The sequence below is a fragment of the Alligator mississippiensis genome, chromosome 15 (genome assembly GCF_030867095.1).
Source record: "Alligator mississippiensis isolate rAllMis1 chromosome 15, rAllMis1, whole genome shotgun sequence".
Lineage (NCBI taxonomy): Eukaryota > Metazoa > Chordata > Crocodylia > Alligatoridae > Alligator > Alligator mississippiensis.
The window spans coordinates 31676106-31692174 of record NC_081838.1 but is presented as its reverse complement, the minus strand read 5'-3'; the positions used below and the strand labels follow the sequence as shown (position 1 = coordinate 31692174).

Genomic DNA, 16069 nt, shown 5'->3' with positions numbered 1-16069 from the left:
TCTGGGAGGCTTGTAAAAAAAGCTTTCTTAGATACTTACAGAATCAGGTACTGGGAGTTTTTTTTTAAATCACTGCTCTTAAATTGGTACAGAAATTAAATTCAATCTAAGCTTTAAAATCTAAAGTGTCGCTCAAAAGCTATTCCTTTAGAAAGACATAATAAAAGGTAGTTTGGGTTATAGAGAGAGAGAGAGTATACCACCTGGAAGGTGATTAGTGGGGTCCCACAGGGTTTGATCCTTGGGCCAGTGGCAAAGTTAATACAATAGGGGGCAGGGAGCAGATACAGGCCGACCTGGACAAGTTAGATTAATGGGTGGAATGTAATAGGTTGCAATTCAATGAAGATAAATGTAAGGTACTTCACCTAGGAAGGAGGAATCCCCAGCACACCTACAGGTTGTGGGATGACCTCCTCAGCAGCTCAAAGGCTGAGAAAGATCTTGGAGTCATAGTTGACTCCAAGATGAACATGAGCCGGCAGTGTAACAAGGCCACCAACAAAGCCAATCGCACCTTGTTGTGTATTAGCAGATGCATGACCAACAGATCCAGGGAGGTGATGCTCCCCCTCTATGCAGCATTAGTCAGGCTGCAGTTGGAGTACTGTGTCCAGTTTTGGGTGCTGCACTCCAAGAGGGATGCAGAGGATCTGGAGAGGGTTCAGAGGAGGGCCACTCACATGATTAGTGGTGTCCATGAAAGACCCTACGGGGAGAGGTTGAGAGATCTGGATCTCTTCAGCCTATACAAAAGATGGCTGAGGGGTGACCTTGTAGCCACCTATAAATTTATCAGGGGAGGACAGAAGGGAATTGAGGATGTGCTGCTTACCAGAGCACCCCAGGGAGTAACTAGGAATAATGGGTGCATACTACTGGAGAGTAGATTTAGGTTAGACATTAGGAAGAATTTTTTTTACAATAAGGGTGGCCAGAGTCTGGAATGGGCTTCCACGAGAGGTGGTCCTATCACCTAACTTGGAGGTCTTCAAGAGGAGGCTTGACAATCACCTGGCTGGGGTTGTCTGGCCTCGGTCCTCTTTCCTGCCAGGAGGAAGGGGTAAGACACGATGATCCATTGGGTCCCTTCTGACTTTATAATCTATGAAAGTATATTGCCTTCTTTTCTTAGACCCACAGTAATCATCATCATTATTGTAATTATTTATCAGTGTGACCGATGGGACTAGAACATCCGATGTCGAGCGGCCTTACCACGTATGGTGGGTGATGTTCTCCTTGTCTGCTCTGGTTGCTACTCGAGTAGCTGTTCTCTCCTGAGGCAGGCCACCCGTATCTCACCTGCCACGACTTTGAATATTCCCAGTGGGGGCTGCCTCCTAAGGGTCACTCGCTCGGGTGCGGTCTGCTCGATGGTCACTTACCGCCACCCCTACACCCCATCCTTACTCCTCCTTTCCGGCTGGATGGACCACGTTGCCCCTCCTTGGTAGTGTCGAAGATACCAGTACACTCCCTGGTCAGGATCTATTCTTTTACACCCGCCCATGTATCCTGGGTATTTAATGCCCTCTCCTTAACTTCCCCAACCCCTTCACTTGGGGAAAAATAATGAAACCGCCACACTACTATCCAGAGGTCTCACACTTTTCCCTTCTTTATACTTCTAATCCCACTCTCCACCCCTTTCCTTGGGGAAAATCAAAGCTGAATTTACAAAGAAAAAAATAATTATCTTGTAGGCCCCTTTGGGGATCCCTAATAATCCTCTATCTATATTTCTGGGGCTCTCATGCCCTTGAGGCTTTCCCCTTTAAACACGGCTCCACCGTCATTCCCCACAGTCTCCTCTCTCTGGGCTGTCCTGAGCCGCTTGCCTCAGATATTCCCCACCTGGTTTTATTCCTCTTCTCACTTCAGGGCCCCTGCCCCCTTCTACCCAGGTTTTCCCTGTTGTTCCCCTTGAGGCCTTCTCCACCCGGCCGGCTCTTCCTACTCCCAGTCATTCCTCCCCAGCTCCCACCTGGTACCCTGTGTATCGCTGCAGGCTCGCCCCTCTTTCCCTCACTCGTAGTGCCTCTGTCATCTCTAGAGGCTATTCTGCTCTTCTTCTGTCTCTGCTGATGCATGCTTCCCCATCATCGGCACACCCCTCTTCAGGAGCCTCTTCTAGCTCCCTCTCTGAAACCCCGCACTCCCTGGGCTTCTCTGCAGGATTGTTTGCCTCCCACACGCCTCTCACTCCCTCCCTCTCTCCCACCTCACTGCTGGCTGCCATCTTTTTCTTCACCAGCGGGTGACTGCAGCTGATGTCAACAGCCATTCTTAACTGAATAAGGATGCGGCTGACAAACCGTGCGGGTTCCCCTTCTTGCTCCCGTTCTGCTGCTGATCTCGCTGTGGGTAAGTGTTTTCTGTTTATTTCCTTCTTTTGTTTTATGGTGTCTCCTCCTTGCTCCTCCCTGTGACAATCAGTATTATTCAGAATAATAATAGTAATTACAATATTACCAATAATAACCTATCAATTCAGTGCCCATTGATGTTCAAAGGGAGTTTTTGTAGTACTTTATATTCTTTGACCTTAAACTGAGATTTAGATCAGGATGGACATTCTCCCTCTCTGCCCAGTAGCAGCATGCCAATACCACTCCCTTCCACAAACTGCCCCTTTCACCCTACACCTGCTGTGCTATTTCCCTTTGCCTGTGATGCATGCACAGCTCACTTTCCCTGCCATATTCACTCCTTCTCACTGCAACTGGGGATAGGAATTTTTGGCACTTGGTGGAAGTGGCATCAGTGTGGAGGTAGCAGCTGGTCGCCTAGGGGCTGGGAGGCCCTGCATGCTCATGGAGTGGAGCAGCAGCCCATATCACTGCCTGGGTCACAAACGGTTGCTCGCTGTTCTAAAAGGTTGCCACCCCACAATATAGAGTGAGTCTGTGTTATAAGAAACCACTGTACAAGCTAGCCAGATTGTTGATTGCCACTTCAAGCTGCGATATTTAAGGAGTCATTATTGGAGGTGTACAGAGTCTGATACTTATGTTTCATTTAGAAAATTCATGATTTCAAAATTTCTTTTCATTTTAAATTAGAACAAGCTCAGATTTATGACTTTCCTATGAATTGATCAACTGAAATAGTTAACGGTGACAAAATCAAAATGTTTAATTTCAACTGAGTGTCTGTTCCTTTCATGTTGTAAAACAGAAATGCATAGGAATTAAAATTAAAAAATACAAAACCAGAATCTTTTGAAACTAGAAAAAAATCTTTAGTTTATTTATATTAAAATTGAATTTTCAATGAGTGAGGAAATATTATTTTTAATGGAATTCTGGTTTAACCCTAAAAAGGATTTCATTGTCAAACTTAGGGTAAAAAAAAAAAATGATTCAGCTAAGAGAAAGAAGTATTCTGGGGGTCATCAGAATTGAGTATTGGGTCTGAGGTCTCCCATTTTATAGGGGAAAAAAGGGGCTCTTATGTGCTGAAATTCAGTTGGCTGTAGGAAGGATTTCCTCACACATCTTCTATTTATTTGAAATTTAGACCCAGAAAATGTAGAGGTAAATAATAGGGGTGATGTTGTAGCTGTGATAATTCAGGAAAAGTGACATCTGAGGAAGGGTACTTTGTATCCAAACTTGCCTTCATCTTTCCTAACTATACTGTTAGTCCAAATAATCTTATCAATGATGAAAAAATCTTGCCTCTCAAGGCAAAGAATGTGATGGTGGAATTATAAGCCATTTGGAGTTGGTTCTTTAGCCTGAAAAAAACCCTATTTTTTTTTTAACTTTCTCTCTCCTTCTTCCTTCTTTCTGAATGCTTCTCCATTCTGTCTTCCTCTACCTTCTTCCTCTTTCCCTTACCTCCCACCTTCTTTCTTGTTATTTTACCCTCATTTTCCCTAGGATACTTTTATTCTTCAGGTCTCAGCATGGTGTTGGAGAACAGCGCTAGATTCACAGAGTTCATCCTCCTGGGATTCCCACCTGTCATGGAACTGCAGATACTGCTCTTTGTGATATTCTTGGTGGCCTACTTCTCGACTCTCCTGGAGAATTTTGTCATCATTGCCCTGATCAGAACAAACCATCACCTCCACAAACCCATGTACTTCTTTCTCAGCAACCTCTCCTTCCTGGAGGTCTGGTACATCTCAGTTACTGTCCTAAAACTTCTGCTGAACTTCCTGGGGAAGAAAAGGACCATTTCTTTCATGGGATGCATGACTCAACTCTTCTTCTTCAGTTCACTGATGTGCACTGAGTGCGTCCTCTTGGCTGTCATGGTTTATGATCGTTACTTAGCTGTCTGCCACTGAGCTACTCAGCCATTATGACCCAGCATCTGTGCTTATATTTGGTGGCTCTTTCCTGGTTCAGTGACTTCTCTATTTCCCTAATCAAGGTATCCCTGTGGCTCCAGGGTCATCAACCATTTCTTCTGTGACATCTCCCCAGTGCTGAACCTGTCCTGCACAGACTTGTCCTTGGCAGAGCTGGTTGATTTTGTGCTAGCTTTAATCATTCTGCTGGTCCCACTTTCTGTCACAGCTTGCTCCTATCTCTACATTATCACTGCCATCCTGTCTATCTCCACTGCCCAGGGGAGGAAGAAAGCCTTCTCTACCTGTGCATCTCACCTCATTCTGGTTGTCATTTTCTTCTCTGCCACCTCTTCATGTATGCTCGGCCTAAGAAGACCCACCCTTATAACTTGAACAAGCTGGTTTCCATTGTAGGAAATTGTCACCCCCATTGTAAACCCTTTCATTTATTGCCTCAGGAACCAAGAGGTGAAGGGAGCACTAAGGAAAGCTTTTTTTAGGATGAGTGCCATCTCAAAAGTATCTGTACTGATTACTGCCCTCCAGAGGAAGAAGATAATTTCTAAGTAGGGGTGTGCAAAATGGGCCATATTTGATTAGGATTCAGATTCAGCCTGAATTGGGGGACAATGATTCAATTTTTTGATTCAGATCACTATCCCAATTTGATTCAGCTGAATCTGAAGATTCGATGCTGATTCAGAGAATCAGTGATTTGGCCATAGACACAGCTTTAAGTGTTTTTTCTACATACCTTGAGGTATCAGGCATGGCTCATGAATGCTGCAATGCTGGAGTGGATGAAGCATCCCACAGGAGCACAGGAGGGTGGGGGCAGGGGCGGGCTGTATGCCTGGCAGCGGACCTTGAAGTGGACCGTACGTACTTCCAGTCCACTACTGGGTCCACTGCTGAGCACATGGGAGACCCCCTGACCCCTTACCTCCCCAGCTCAGTGATTGACTGTGGAGGGAACCTAGGTGCCCCCAAAAACCCAGGAGGCACCATTTGCTGAGCTGGAGGGTAGGGGGAGAGTCCCAGTGTGCTCCACAATGGACCCAGAAGTGGACCAGAAGTGCTTCTGGTCCACTTCTGGGTCCACCACGAAGCATGCTGGGGACCACCACAGGGTCCTGTGAGGTGCTCTATCTGCCCCGCTATCTCAGCATTCACAAGCCACCTGGTACCTTGAGCCATGTAGAAAAAACATTTAAAGCTGTGCCTATGTCTGAATCATTGAATCTCTCCAAATGGATCTGGAGGGTTCCAATTTGATTTGAAGAGATTAAAGGTTCTCCTGATTCAATTGTGATTCGGAGATTCGGCTGCTGTTTTGGGCCGAATCTCTGCCAAATTGAATCAGTGACTGAAGCATCACACAGCCCTATTTCTACCCAGTGGATGTGGATTATGTCAGTAAGAAGAAAAGAGTTTCCTGTCACATCCTTATTTCACTCAGTTTGTTCACCAGAATGTCACACACACAACTACACGTTAAATTGTTGGAATTTCTACAACAAGTGATTCACTATTGCCTGTGCTAGCCAACTAAACATACTCAGTAGGGTTGTCCTCTAGCCAGACAGCTATCAAGAGGATCACTATCACTTCTTATTTGTTATCCTAATTGTCAGAATACTTACTCAGGGAGCAGGAGACATGGTATCTTGGGTGCTTCTCACCCAGAGGGGTTTTGTGCCTACATTTTTGGCTCCTCTGGCAAGCCATGTCCAGGATGCTCTCCAGCACTCCTTTTGAAGCTGGTTTACTGGGCAGTCAGGAGAGGGATTGGAGTACAACCAAGAGACAGTCTACAATCCACAGGTTGTATGGCTTAATGAGGTGGATGTTCCATTGGAAAGGAAAGTGCCTGAGGTTCTAACGTAGCACCTGCCCCCTTGTTTCTAATGGGGCAAAAACTTTTACAGAGCTGTTTATCCATTTATGAAGTACAATTTTACTGTGGGTCAGCTTCAAGGGGAGGGCTGAAGGAGCTGTTTAGGTAATTAATGGCCCATAACTTTCTGATTGGAGCATTTTTTTGGAAGGTAGGAAATGCAGGACCAAACCCTCTGGATGAGTACCGGGTCTTCTGTTCCCTGACCATGTGACCTAGCCATAAATGTATTGCGATAAAAGCCTGTAGTGCTGTTTGTCAGAATTATTAATCTGGATTATTAGGGAGCCCTGGATTTGCAGCTGAATAAAGGCATGATCTGTGGCCTAGCAGAGCTGCTGACCACAAGGCAGTATGATCTCTAAGCCAGCCATTTGCTTATGCTAAGTAACCATTTTAACTGTGTCAACCATTTTCTGAAGGAAAAGCAGCAAGTGAATCTGTGTGAGTCTCTGTGCTGTGAACCAGCTACAGCGAGGAATGAGATAAGATAAAAGGGCCCCCAAAAATGTGGAATATGGTATAACCTGAAACAGAAAAACAGAGTGAAAATATTGTTTATTGCAGCTCCCCGTATTCAATCGGTGTGGGAGCTCGCCCAAAGCTGTCTCCATTCTGAATAGAGCTGTTGCAAGCAACATGTGCTGGTGTTTGCTATCTGCTCTTCTCTGGCTAATGAGTAACAGGATCCATGGGTAATTGGACCATCGTCTCCCTAGTCGTTGGGTTCCACATGGAGTCAGGGTCTAACACTGTTGTACTTCTTCATTTTTTTTTTTTTTAATCCAGCTATGTACATACCATTTAGGCACAAAAAGTGAACTAGGAATTCCCCATCTAATGTGGAGTCCAAGGCTCATTCTGAATGGAACCCTGTTTAGTTAAACAGCCCCAACAGGTACTATGCAGGTTGCCTTTTTAGCAGGTTTGCTTGACTGGCAATGTCTTACCACAAGCAGCTGGAATATGGCTGTATGATACACCTCACTGATGAAGCGAGTTTCTCACCCCATACACATCTCCATGCTTGGTTCTCAGATCCTGGCTCAGTCCGGTTTCCCAGTTCCTTCCACAATTTCATTTTTTTTTCCCTGAGTCCCACCTTACCTCATCTTTAATTTCTAACCCTGAGCCTATATCAGTCTTTTACCCCCTTATGTTTAATGTAATTTCTGTTTCCATCTGGTTGCCCCCAGCATCAGGGATTTCTTAGCACCTCATATTGGTTCCTGTGCTGGTTCCTACCATTGGTGGTGGAAGGCCAGGACTCACCCCCCAACTAATTTCATGGCAGCCAGCACCAGCAGCAGCACTATAGCACTGCTTGGCATGCAACCAGGCCAGCACCCCACATGCCCTCAGTTCTGTGTGTCTGAGGAAGAAGAGGCTGCATGCATCACACCACACAGAGTACAACAGGATTTGTAGCTCTCATGCTGACATATGCATTCAGCCCCCCAAAATAATATTTTTTCCCTCTGCCTGTGGATCCCACTTGAAACCTTCAAGCTTCTGACTCTCACCCCAGATCCTTGCTCCTTCTTTTAGATTTTCCTCCGTATTAGATGTCAGCTTTACCAACTCTACCAGACTGTATACAGTTCTTAGTTCCAACATCAGACTCTTCAATAAAATATTTCATTTCTATTAATTAGGCAAAAACAGCATCTCTTCTCTAGCACTAAAAACACTAGGGAGAACACAGAAATACACAGTCAAGATGTAAATCTTCCAGATGGATTCTTATTCTGAACATTTTCCAGTTTGTTGCTCTACTTCCATTAAATGTTTGATGTTTAACAGCTGAAGACATAGGGAATATTAGTCAGGAAGTAAGAACTATTAGTCAATGGTATCAGCTCTCCAAAGGAATAGATGGGAAACACCAGCCTAGACAAAGTCCATTTGAAATTTTACTATATAGGGTGCTGTTACACCCTATATACCTTTAAGACATTTTAAATCTGTGAAATGTTATGCTCTCATAAATTTAGAACAGTTTCAGAGAGGTTAAGACCTAATGCCATCATAAAAACACAGCTGTGACTTGCCACTAGAGGGCCTGGGGAGCAGGGGTGTTGACAGCAGTCAGGTTTCTGGGGTGGGAGGGAGAGAAGCATGTAGCTTGGGGGCAAAGAAATCAGCATGGGGTCTGTGGCTTAGGAGGAGAAAAAAAACAAAAAAAACTGTTTGCAGTGAACTCAGGGGGAAAAAGTAAAGAGAAGTAAAGAGAAAAGAGTGAAAAAAAGAATATAACAACAACAACAATAAAAAAACAAAATTTTGCGTGTGTTTCACTGAGTTGGGATTGGGGCTGGGGATAGTTGGGTTTATACTTACACTAAGACAGAGCTGAGATCCAGAAGGCTTGTTGTGTGCCACATTGGGGCAGAGCGGAGACCCAGTACTCCAGAGGTAGTAGGATTGATTGCTGTTGCTGTTTGCATGGAGGTGCCAGAGCAAGCACCAAACTGATGAGGTGAACTGTAGCTGGGTGCTCACAGCAAGCAGCAAACTGGTGAGGTAAACCAGAGTGCTCAGGGTCACACTCCTAGGGACAGGAGGGGGGTTGGCTTGTGGCCAGCACCATCCCCTGGGCAGTAGAGTTCAGGAGAGTTGAAAGTTTGCCCACAGAGCAAAGGAATAGGAAGGGATGAAAATGGTGCATCTTGGGATGCTGGTGGACTGAAAGTAGAGTATTTTAACTCCCTAGAACATTTTAACAATACCCTAGAACAGACTAGGTAAAATGGTTCAGAGATAAACCTTGCTACAAGTGGCATAACTTTTAAACATGTAAAGTATACTTATCACAGATTAACACCCTTTAACAGGTGATGATGTCAATTTAGGTGCTTTTCTGATGGTTTAAAGGTGACCTGTAACACCACCCTAAGGACCCCTGTGCATATTACACCTCTCTTGTTATTTAACAGCACACACGCTTCCATCCTAAACTGGTCCCAGGACAACTGTTCATTCATAAACAGAAAGGGATTTCCTTCTGTGATACCATAAGCTGTATTGGACCACCAAGGCAGATTTAGAAATATTTACTTGGGATGGGTAGGAAGCACCCACAATGCTTGTGTGTTTTGAAACTTGCCCGTCTCTGAGATGATGGACAAGGGCCCCAGGACTGGAGAAGGTTGTTATATGGGGTGTTTCAGTGCCCGCATCAATCCTAGCTGACATGGTTTACCCGCTGCTGCCCTGGCTATGAAACCATATGCGGGGCAAATGAGTGACACCCAGAAATTGCTATTCAACAAGCAGCTAAGCAAGTGCTGGATGAGCTTGGAGTGACCATTTGGACACTTGAAAGCCTGGTGGAGATCAGGCTAGTCTCTGTATGGGCGGGGAGGGGCGGCACTGGGTGGGAGCAGAGGTGATGGGTCATGGTTTTCTTGTGGTGGAAGGCAGGCAACCTGGGAAGACAAGCAGGTACCAAACCAGTTTGGGGAGGTGACTGGAGGGGATAATGTGCCCAGAAAGCTGTTATAAGATTCATATGCAAATACACTAATTGATTACACAATAGCCTGGTTCCTTCTTTCTCCCACACGCACCATAAACCACACCTTCCCTGGCAGTGAAACCTTTGATTTTCTGACTGCTATATCTGTTGAATCATAGATTCATAGATGTTAGGATCAGAAAGGACCTCAATAGATCATCGAGTCTGACCCCCTGCATAGGCAGGAAAGAGTGCTGGGTCTAGATGACCCCAGCTAGATACTCATCTAACCTCCTCTTGAAGACGACCAGGGTAGAGGAGAGCACCACCTCCCTTGGGAGCCCATTCCAGACCTTGGCCACTCGAACTGTGAAGAAGTTCTTCCTAATGTCCAATCTAAATCTGCTCTCTGCTAGCTTGTGGCCATTGTTTCTTGTAACCCCCGGGGGCGCCTTGGTGAATAAATCCTCACCAATTCCCTTCTGTGCCCCCGTGATGAACTTATAGGCAGCCACAAGGTCACCTCTCAACCTTCTCTTGCAGAGGTTGAAAAGGTCCAGGTTCTCTAGTCTCTCCTCATAGGGCTTGGTCTGTAGGCCCTTAACCATATGAGTGGCCCTTCTCTGGACCCTCTCCACGTTATCCGCATCCTTCTTGAAGTGTGGCGCCCAGAATTGCACGCAGTACTCCAACTGCGGTCTGACCAGTGCCTGATAGAGGGGAAGTATCACCTCTTTGGACCTATTCGTCATGCATCTGCTGATGCATGATAAAGTGCCATTGGCATTTTTGATGGCTTCGTCACACTGCCGACTCATGTTCATCTTGGAGTCCTCTAGGACTCTAAGATCCCTTTCCACTTCCGTGCCACCAAGCAGGTCATTTCCTAGGCTGCAGGTGTGCTGGACATTTTTTCCTCCCTAGGTGCAGCACTTTGCATTTCTCCTTGTTGAACTGCATCCTGTTGTTTTCTGCCCACTTGTCCAACCTGTCCAGGTGTGCTTGCAGCTGTTCCCTGCCCTCCAGCATGGAAATCTGGCACTTTGCTGCTGCCTCTCTACAACCCCAGTGAGAGCCTTGTCCTGCCCCTCACTTAGGAACACTGAGGCAAAGAACTCGTTGAGGAGTTCAGCCTTGTCCCCCCTGTCCATCACCAATTGCTTCTGCCCATTTAGCAGGGGTCCTATTCCTCCCTGGGCCTTCCTTTTACTCCCTATATATCTAAAAAACAATTTCTTGTTGTCTTTTACTTGGGATGCCATCCTCAGCTCCATGGTAGCTTTGGCCCGTCTAACTGCCTCCCTACAAGCACGAGCAGAGGAGGTATATTCGTCTTTGGTGATCTCTCCCTGTTTCCACTTTTTATGTGCTCCTCTTTTGGCCCTTAGGCTGCCCTGGATTTCTGTGGTCAGCCAGGGAAGCCTCCTGGCCCCTTTCCCTCTTTTACCTTTTACCTGATTGGTGGGGGAGGAGGGAAATTTCATTGAGCCTGAGCAGTTTTCTCTCTTTACCTCAGTGGTGTTACATCTCAGCTCCATGTTCTTGGGAAACCCTGGCACAGGATGCATCCTGTCTGACTCACAAAGAATCCCCCCCTCCCTCCCCTTGAACAAGAACTGATTACAAAAGACAATGAAGATGCAGTGGGAGACACACCTAAAGCCCTCCAGTTAAGGGAGCAACTGCCCTATGTCTCATTTCCTTCCAAGATGGAACCAGATGACAATTCATTTATATGAGAGGTGGAGAACAGAAAGCCCAAAAGAAAGACCACAGTGAATCCTGGGTTCAGAGAAGCAGGGGAGCACTGCATGATGGGGAAACAGTGCTCTAAATGCTAATCAACCCACATTTACACACACCCATTTCAGCATTTATCAGACCAATTCTAATCTGGATTTACGAAGGACTTTTCCCCTCCTCCCCCCATCTCACACACCCCTCTCATCTAACCAGAATTAAGCAGAAGTAAAGTTTAATAGGCATCTTGGGCCATACATTCCCAGGTCCCACTATGGGAGGCCTAGTTAAACTTGATTGACTAAAACTTGGTTGCTGTGTTAGGGAACGCTGAGGCAAGAGACCAAGTCAGGGGGAGTATGGGCAACATTTGAACAAAAGTAAAGGGTTCATTAAAGCATCCAGCCAATTGGAGTCCTGACCACAAGTGTTGCCATACTTTTCCCAGGACGACTGGTGGAAGTCCTCCTCACAACAGTTTATGTAAAGTCATGCTAAGCTGAGGCTTATTCACAACAGGTAAGAATCCCAAACCCTGATGCTGCAAGCTATCTATGGTTTTTGAAGAAACAATGAGGTATCCCATCCAGTATATCTCCTATCCATAAGAATTTCAAGCTGGGTCCTAAGTGTCTGGGTACTCCTTAATGTTATGTTTTTCCTGGTTATTGATCAGTTTCATGAGATGTTCCAAACCAGATAACCCCTTGTCAATAGAAAATACAATTATTTACACTATTAAAAGATGCAGGCCATCCAGGATCAACTTTCAGGCTGGGATAGGTAGATATTTCCTGCACACCACCTCGTACAATTTGGACTTTCTCTCTGTGTCTCCCTCTCTCCTCCTGGACTTCAGTGGACTTCAGCCCCTGCACCAAGCCTCTCTAACCCCTGCTGCCAGTGTGTGTGGGGGGGGGAGGAAGGGTGCCTGTGTGGGTGTGTGTGTGTGGGTGGGTGGGTGCAAGGGAACCAATAAGACATTGTGTCACCAGCTCCCCTGTTCAATAAAACCACTGTCATTTGCAACCCCGAATTGGGTCATGTTTTACTGAATCCCAGTCCCTTCCCTATCTGAAATTCCAGCCTCATTCTCTCTCTCAGCTCCAGTCCACCCCCCCCCCCCCCACGGCTAGTTTCCCAATCTCCTCCCAATTCCATCTTCCCTTTTCTGCCACCTCTCAGTCTCTCCTTGCTTTCCTGCTGTCCCTGCTACCTTTCAGCCTCCCTTGCCATCTACTGCCTTTTCCCTGTGACTTTCTGCTGCTTCTCCCTGCTGCCTTTCAGTGTCCCCTGCCACTTTTCCTGTGAGTTTCTGCTGTCTGTCTCTCTGTTTTCAGCCTCCCCCCACACCCTCTGCAGCCCCCCACCTCCCAGCTCCTTGTGGCTGTCCTGCAGTTTTCTCCAGCAGCTGGAGACTTTCTTCAGCTCCCAGCACCTACTGCCATTCCCTGCAGCTTTTCTAGCTGCCCTGGAGCCATCCTCTGGCTCCCCACACCCAGACCCCCTCTTTAACACCCACACTTTCCCTTAGTCCCATTTTCCCCTCTTCCCATCTATCTTTTCAGCTACCCCATAGCTCTGGCTCTGGTCCCAGCCTCTGTGCCGGCATCGCTCCCTTGTTCTGCAGGCTTTGGGCATTGTCTTTTAATCAATTAAGAACAATTAATCTAAAGTTACCCCCAGCCTCAGTTCTTCAGTCCAGGTCCCTCTAGTCTACCAGTTCTAATCCCAGTCCCAGTAACTTAAACTCCCAGCAACTTTCACTCTCTACACTTCTACTTTCTTACCTTAACCTTTCCCCAGGTATCCCAAGTACAACAAGCACATACATACATACATACATGCACATTACAACATCCAACTTAGGAAGTCACCTGTGTGTATGTTTAGGTGGGTGGTATGTGTGTGAATTAGTGAATATACATATATATATATACACATATAGATATTATTGTGTGTGTGTGGTATATGAATTAGTAATCCAATTATGTGTATTGGATGTGCAGGTGTTGGTAACTGATTATGTCTAAATTTGGTGTATGTAGCATGTATGGACTTAAACTGGTGATAGGTGTGCATGAACCTAGACTGGTTATTTTGGACGTGTGTGTATCTGAGTTGCTAGTGTGAGTGTGTATGCACCTATTGGTGTATGTGTGCTTAACTGATTTTTATGTGTTCATGTGCAATTGTACACCACACCCTCCTGTCTAACAGTGCAGCATTGAGATCCTGAGCATTGGCCTGACCCCTCAGGGAAACAGAAGAAACAGATCGTCTCCCTTCAAGGATTGTGCTAAGAACTTTACCTGTCAGCATTGGAACCCGAGTGCCTTGGACTGATGAGATCCAAGCTCTTGCTCTCTCTCTCTTTCTCTTTTCTCTCTAGGCATAGATTTCTGAACCTGAACTGTATTAGTTAAGCTTGAGCTAAGTTTCCCCAAATATTTAGTGAAACCAGGGTAGTATTGTAATTGTTTATGTTTGTTTTTCCTTTGCATATCTATTACTATTAGTACCATTATGTATTTCATACTGTGATGTAGGAGGTCTTATGGCTAATGCCACCCATCGATTAGGTAGCCCCTCCCCTTGTCCCGCCTGCCATGACTGTGCTGTAATATTATTGTGAGAGGGTTCCAGTGGAGTTCTTACCACAGGGGTTCCCTGACACAGGTGTACTCACAGCTGTTGCCTATGGTGTTCTGTGGGGCTCCGCCACCCCTACACCCCATCCACTCGCCAACTGATCACATGCTGATGGGATAATGACCTTCGGTCTTCTGCGGGCTTGACCGCCGTTGGTTTCACCAATGCAGGGACTCAGACTCAGCTGTACAGCTCTGCCAACTCGTCCTCTTGTCTCTCTGGCTCTTCTGATATCCCTTTGCATCCTTCCTTCCTAACTTCCCTAGAAATAATATTCCCCTTGGGTAGGGAGGCTCCCAGAGCTGCCTTCCCTTACCCAGTGGATTCCAGGGGATTCTGCACCTGTCCCCGGTTCTATTTCTCCTAGGGGCAGTGCTGGCAAATGCAGGGTGCCTCATCATTCCCCTTGCTTTCCTCCTCTTGGGGGAGTACTGGCCTCTCCCTGCTCACTATCTGTTGCAAAGTAGGAAGTTTCCCCTTGCCTTCCTCTGCTAGTGGTTTAGAGGCTTCTCCTGCCTCTTGTGCTGGTACGGCACAACCTAGCTGGTGCCTTTCCCCAGCAGGAGCCTCAGCACTCCAGACGTGCTGCCTGCTCTCTCTCTCTCTCTCTCTCTGGCTCCTCCTCCCCGTGCATGCTGTTGGGGATTTTAAACTTTCCTGCAGCAGCTGTATCAGCTGTCGCGATTGGCCCAGCTGTCTCCATTACTTGGAACAGCTGCTTAAATAGCCAGCGTAATGCCAGCTTGCGCGGCTGTAACTGCAGCTGCAGCTGCCACCGCAGTCTTGGCTCCAGCACCGCTGGGTCTCCCAGAGGCAAGTGACCCCCTCCGGGGTTCTGTTCCTGAGTTGTGTCTGCCCCGCAGCCTTTCCTCACCTCTCCTTGCACCTGTGATGGCAGCGCGCCGCTGTCACACACACACTTAGCAATAAATAACTTATAGCCAAACTGATAGTAACCGGGTGTATTTTCCCTTCTTTACTTTGCCTTTCCCACTTGCTCTGCAGCAACGCTTCTTTTACCTAAGCTAAAGATCCCTGTGAAGCCCAGAAATACTGTGGGGTCTGCTTATCAAGAGGCTAAAAATTGGGATGTGCTGAGTTTGAAACACATAAGGGGATCAGCTTGTATGGGCTGATTGACCCAGTTTGGCTCAGATGTGCCCTAATGAAATGAATGTTGGCCCACGAGGGTGTCACCTGGACACCCAACGTGATTCAGAGGTATTCTGTTTACCTGTGTGCTTGTGTCTGCCTACAGTTTATTGTTGCTCTGATGAACTGATTCTTGGCATATGAGGGTGTCAGCCTGTCTATGCTGATCAGCCCAGCCGGGTCAGGTGTGTCATGTTAATCTGTGTGTTTGTGCATGTATGACTGATTTGGTGACTGGAGGAACCCAGCCCAATTAAAACTGAGTCCTGCAAGATAGCTCCATTGGGGGTGAGGATTTGCTGAAGGGAGAGATACAGCTCCATACAGAAAGACAAGTGACACAAGCAGCGCATGGATAGAATTACCAAGACCCTAGAAATGTATCCCTAATAAATGAGCACACCCCAAAGTGATGGGCAAATCTGGTAACAGTGGGGATGTTAGCTTATTGCGGGGTGGGGGGGAGGGCTAGGAGTAGCATCATCGTACCCCCTGAAACAGCTTTTGGGCCAACTGTCCTGGGCCAGGGGATCCCTTGTACTCAAAGAATCTTGATGATCCTCAGAATAACCACTGCCCAAACCCACCCAACCACTCTGGTTCTCTACTTTGCAAAAAATCCTTCCTTTTTTGACATAATACAATTGAGAGATGACACAGATTTTTTTGTGTTTTACATACAAATTGATATAGGACTGTTTGTATTCATAGATAAACCATTTTTGAGTTACAGTTTTATAAGTCCAAGAATTGATAATTGAGGTTTTACACACAATTTTTTATTGATTTAACACTCAGAGAACCCCCCACCCCCACCCCCAGCCACTCTGCAGTGAGAAAACTGGGCATATTTAGCACCCATTTT

At 46.4% G+C, this 16069-nt stretch overlaps 1 pseudogene; it reads left to right on the top strand.

Moving 5' to 3' along the window:
• The first annotated feature begins 3913 nt into the window (after positions 1–3913).
• Positions 3914–4876, top strand: LOC102573825 (olfactory receptor 6B1-like; annotated as a pseudogene).
• Positions 4877–16069: the final 11193 nt, after the last annotated feature.